The 6,044-nt window shown below is 39.8% G+C and overlaps 1 long non-coding RNA gene across 1 annotated transcript; it reads left to right on the forward strand.

Moving 5' to 3' along the window:
- Positions 1–524: 524 nt before the first annotated feature.
- LOC106540820 (uncharacterized) lies at positions 525–5,504 on the forward strand. The gene is made up of 3 exons (XR_001312920.2): positions 525–1,165; positions 4,291–4,398; positions 5,262–5,504. It is a non-coding gene; the product is annotated as an uncharacterized LOC106540820 (long non-coding RNA).
- The last annotated feature ends 540 nt before the right edge of the window (positions 5,505–6,044 follow it).

The raw sequence follows: 6,044 nt of genomic DNA on the forward strand, positions 1-6,044 counted from the left end.
AAAAAAAGATTGTAAAATCAAGTTTGTCACATGGGTGACTCGCTTTACAACCATCATGACTTCCCACTGTAATGGACAGATTACAGATTGCTCTTTTCTTAACCTACAAGATAAATAAGTATTTGCATTCATCATGCAATCAACACCAAAACTAAGCTGTCCCTTTTATTTCCCCCCTAGTCAGGAATTGCCATTGTTGCTTCATTGATTGCAGTATTGTATATGTTTCATTCTGGTTTGGCAGGTGTTCATGAGACTATTTCTTCTTTCTTTCTGCTTTTATACTGCGTTATAAAGCAATGGGGCTATATCACATCTATCCAGGAAGTGAAGTAGAAGCATTTCATTGTTGCAAAAACATTTCCTTATAACCTCAATTAGCTGAGCAATCAGAAAAAAAACACCCCGGACTGTTTTACATCAGCATGAGAAATTGTGATCACCTATGGACAGAGAAAAAGTGGGGGCGGGGACCTTGGCCTTTAGAATCCCTTTTAAACTGAAACTGGCACTGCTTTAAAGATCACCTCGGAACGGCGTGTCCAAACTGACCGCCAGAGAGTGTTACCAAAGCCCCCGTATCAGTTAAAAGAAACAGACACTCCCTTGTGGAAACTCCAGGCTACTCTTTTATCTTACTGACACACAACAAGGGCTTACACAATAACGTTTGAGGATGTGGCGCAACCTGACAGAGGACTTGAAAGTGGGAAGGAAAATGGTAGGAGAAATGTTGCTCTGGGACACACCACAAACTCTCGGTTTACAACTGGCGTGAAACAGCAGACATCATGGACGAAGTGTGTGGTTTAATTAGGGGATTTGCTGGTTTTTCACTCAATGTCTCCCCTGGTGAAAGGTTCTGTAGACCTGAAAAACTTGTGGGCTCTTTATTCTGCTCGAACCTGACGGACATATGAACTAGTTATGGATCCAGTGCTCTCCAAATGGATTGGACCAACACTCATCATCCTGACTTATTTGTGCAATATATCCGCTGTCTTAATATTCAGAGACTCTAGCATGCTTCCTATCTTGCTCACATAATAACAAATTCTGCACAAGACTTCTAAATCTTCACTGAAGAGGATACTAACTTGGGTCTGAGAAACACTGATAGAAGAGACCGAAGGGAAGGGCTTTCCAGAACTGCATCTAAGCTTTTGTGAGTCACCAGACCTTCTTTAATGGGGTGGATTTTAACAGGGCAATTAAACAGGAATTAAGAAATGCAATGGTGATATATGTATATTCAGGGGTGGGATTCTACTGGTTCAGACTGGTTCGGGCAAACTGGTAGCTCCGATGATCAGCTGGGAGCGAACCGGTTCGCTCACATGAGCAAGTAGGCCCACCCGCCAGCCGGCCTGCCCCTACGCTTTACTTACCTATATCTTCTCAGCTGAGTCACATGGCACAGCAGATTGCTACGCCTCAGCTGTTTTCCTCCACAGCAGTAATGCAGAAGGTAAATTTTCTCCAAACTGTGAAGCGCGCGATCACCGAACCACCGATTGTTAAACCGGTAGGATCCCACCACTGGGTATATTCTATGTGCCCAATTTTCAACCAGCTTTTTACCACTTGGTGTCTTGACGCTCCCACCACAATGAGGAAGATCTTCTGACCTTTGAAAACAAGCCCTTGAGGACGGCAATTGCATGGGGGGAAAGTATTGATAGCTATGATCTTTCTCTGTCAGCAGCTCTCAGATTCCAAGCTCTCAGCTCAAGGTGCTGAGGCTGAAAGAAATGTACCCATCTTTTAATCACTATTGAGCAATGGAGACAGGACAATTAGCTTTTTGCTTTCTGATATTTAGGCAAATTATCTTTTAGTGCTTAAGGAGGCAGAGCCCTTCCTTAAAAGATGCAGGGGTTGTCAAACTTGGCAACGTTTAAGATGTGTGGACATCAGCATATTGGCTGGAAAGTTCTGGAAGTTGAAGTCCACTCTTCTTAAAAGTTGCCGGATTTGACAAACATTGCTGTAGAAGATCTTGGTTGCATGATATTATTGCCAAGCATTGTTAAAAGCCGTTTAGGACTTTTAAAGGCAATAGTTACATTATAAATATAAAAAATAAGCTAGGTCTCAGGAAGCATTCCTAGAGATTGAAATATTTATTCATTGGTTATTCAATGCAATTACTTCATGATGTATAACTGATAGAAAATTTAATTTCAAATGACAATTCTGTCACCTCAAGATTGAGGTAATCCTTCAGTGAACAATTTTGGTGTTTAATTCCTTTGCTGGAAGAACATGGCTGATATGGCTGATATTTGTGGACACAAATCAATTGTGGCCACAATGAATGTAATTACAGTTTTATTAATTGTATACTGTACAGTGGAGAGGGGGGATAACTCAGCAGTTAGGAAGCTGCCAACCTAGATCAGTGATGGCTAATGTTTTTGTCATTGTGTGCCAAAAGCTTGTGTACGCACCTGCACCCATAATGCAATGCACATGTGATCACCCCCAGCCCCCACGCATGCGTGTGCGACTCCCCCTTGCCCCATTTTGGGCCTAATAGGTATCCCTGCAGCCTTCTGGGGCCAAAAACGGACCACAGGGGCATGCACAGCAGAGACATGAAAATCAGCTAGCTGGCGGAAGGTGTCCGTGCAGGCATGGTGGAGCTGAGCTGGGGTGATGGCTCGCGTACCAGGCAACATGACTTTGCATGCCACTTTGGACACATGTGCCATAGGTTGACCATCACGGGCCTAGGTTCTAGACCAGAGCACTGCACAATGGGGCAAGCTCCCATTCCTACCTCAGCACCTAGCTGTTTGAAAGCATGAAAATGTGAGTAGATAAATAGGTACCACTTTGGTGGGAAGGTAACAGTGTTCCATGTTTTGCTGCACGTTCTGCGCTGTGGCGTGATGTCATGCTGGCTACATGGAAACATTTTTGGACACACTGGCTCCCTCGACTAAGCACCTCTGTCTAGATTGGAACCTGACTGGATAGAAGAAACCTTTAACCTTATCTTATACTGTAGAGTGGTATCGTTCCTACAGTATAAATTCCAGATTGTTGTTGATAAGGTAAGACATATAGTAGGCGAGAGCAAAATCTAAATCCCATTTAAATATTCTCCATGTAAAATATAAAAGTGTGAGATAACTATCCAGAGCAACATTACCATGTTGCTTTGATGAACATCACAAAACATTCAAATAATTTATTTTTCCCCCCACATCTTGATTTGTGCTAGAAGTTTAAGACAGAAGCTAACAAAACAATTAGACCTTTGAAGACGATAGAAAGTGGTTATGGTAGCCCACCATACTTGGACTTCTTTCAAAACCGTTGTGAATGGTGATAATGAGAAGTTTGCAGGATATAACATTTAAAAATAGATCCACTGCTGAGCATACCAAATAGCTTGGGGAAAAGGCATAATTTGTAGAATCTTCAAAGATATATAAAAGGGACATCCATTTGCTTTGTTAGGTTTTAGACTAAAAACTATTTGCCTGGAAAATTAAATTAAATTATAACTGTTTTGCATTCAACTAGAAGTTAGGAAAGGAATCCAGAAGGCTACTGATTGCAGAAGACTATCATAGTTTTAAGACTATTCAGTTATATGGCAACAATACCACTCACCTATTTGATTGGTTTATGATTACTGAAAAATAAATAGAAACTATGTGAAACCATTACAAGCAGTAATCGTAAATATATACGTGGGATTTATTCTATAATGAAATTGCTTCTGTAGTTGCTTTTTACAACATAAACTTTTGTATAATGAGACCCAATGTTCTTTTTCTTTATAAAGATTTATAAAAATGCAGTTTATTTTAATTAGACCATGGAAGTAATTATTTGCAGGAAGTGAAGCTCAAATCTCTGTAGGAGAGTTATTCATTTATAACTTTTGTTTTAAGGCTGACTAAAATCAACAATCAGCAAGATGAGCTAAAGGTTATAGTAGCCAAAGGACAGTCATCTTCTTTAATTAGATCTATAACCCATAACAAGGCAGCACTTTGTCCTACTGCAATCACAAGGGTAGAAACAGGTAGAAATTGTCACACGTACTGGATGCTTTCAACTAGTGAAATAGACAGAAACCCAAGAACAAAATTGTTAGCTATACTCACCTAAATTAAGTGATCTAATTTTTAAACATGCTGGGAATTGGAATGTGCAAATAGGCCACATTTAAATGTACAGCTTTATATGTGCTGGAATTATTTTGTAGGCAAATTGAACCCTTTCGGCATCCAATCTGAAATAATGCTCACAATGCTTGAACTCTGTTTTCAGATTTGAATTTTCCACAATTATATTCCCATTTCCATTACAAAGGACTAGGGTTCAACCAATCTACCCAGTGGAGAGCAGAAAAGCAGGTCCAAACAGGAGGGATTTAAGGTGAGTGCAAGGAACAGGAGGGAGCAGACTGGCTGTTGCTCTCCAATTAAGGTAGACTAAAATCTGCTAATGTTCACCAGAGATGGTGCATATCCTTGATGATGAAATGTACATGGCAAGAACTGTTGAAATTAATGTAGCCTCCTCCCAATCCACATTTTGGACAGATCGGCTTGTTTGAGTCCCCTGCTGCCCCTTTCTGCCTCTGCAGAATTTCTTACAGAATGGTATAACAGGCAGGCATTCTATACAGTAGCATTAAATCACCCTTCCATATGATTGCCCTCCACAGATGGGTCATGATACAATCTCCATCATCTCCAAACAGCAGGACCATTGTTGGCTGAGAATGGCAGGAATTGTATTGCTGTGGGGAAAAATCAAACAAGTCCTTTGTTGGAGATGTAGGATTTTTGAGACAACTCCTAGAGGGAACAGGGAAAGCTCAGACGGCTTATTCACCAAATGTGGTTTTTAATTCTGTTCTTCATAAATCTGAAATATGATGTATTTATTCTATTTTAAGTGGCAGCAGCTCATGAAGTCAGCCACAGTATACTTGTTAGACAAATTTCACATTTCTGCTATACTAATTATTGAATGACCCCTACACAATGCCATCCTATGACTGGAAAAAGTTCTCTAATAACCTCAGATTAAACTACCAGCAAATAGCTATAGCATTTAGACTTATATACTGCTTCACAGTGCTTTATAGCCCGCTCTAAGCAGTTTACAGAGTCAGCATATGGCCCCCAACAATCTGGGCCTTCATTAAAATCCTGCTTTTAAGTGAGATATTCAGGGCTAATTTAGGGATGAAGTGCAGTCTTATCACCACAGTGGTTTTTTTTAATTTTTAGAACGACTTTGATATTGCCCTGCATTGTTCTTTTCATCTGGAGACTTCACATCTGGATCAGTTCCTCTGTTTGAGAACTCAAGATTTCTATCAAAAATTCAACCCTGCTTGATGACACTTCTCCAACTAACCTCCCACTTTTACTGTTTGTTCTAGCCACTTGGGTCATGTTTTGACCTAAAATACAGGAACTTGCTTTTTTAGAGCTCTAGAAATAATAGGCTTATGTTCAAATATTCCACAAGCTGAAGGCCATTTTCTATGAACTGCAGAGCAGGTGCTTGTCCAAAGTCTCTTCTGCGAGTTCTTTGTAAGCAGGATAGGACCAATTAGCAGATTTTTTAAAAAATGGATTTAAAAAAAAAAGAGTTAAAGCACCTTTAGAAACAGGAATTGTATCTGCATTTGAGTTCATCGTGATTTATTGCACAGACATTTATGACACATGCATATATGTGATACATATACATATATATAAAAATATGAATAGGCATTTATAATACGAAGGAGAAGATCCTAGCTCCCACCACCACCAAACCTGTGCAAATGGGTTATTACATTGATAATGTCTCCTAGTGGAGCCTTTATAAAGATATCAGATTTCCAATCACTTCCATCAGAAGATTGGGAGAAAAGGGAACAGGGTTTTGTCGCTGCAAATTGCCTCTATATTGCTACCTCATTTCCAAGTCAAATATGCACTTTCCTTCTAAGAAATTTTAATAATTAGAGCTTATTATTTTGCATTGTTTCCTGCCCAGATCACTAATACTAAATAGTTTCC

Source organism: Thamnophis sirtalis, unplaced genomic scaffold, assembly GCF_051295495.1.
Source record: "Thamnophis sirtalis isolate CommonGarterSnake01/CBP01778 unplaced genomic scaffold, rThaSir2_p1.2 scaffold_2, whole genome shotgun sequence".
Lineage (NCBI taxonomy): Eukaryota > Metazoa > Chordata > Lepidosauria > Squamata > Natricidae > Thamnophis > Thamnophis sirtalis.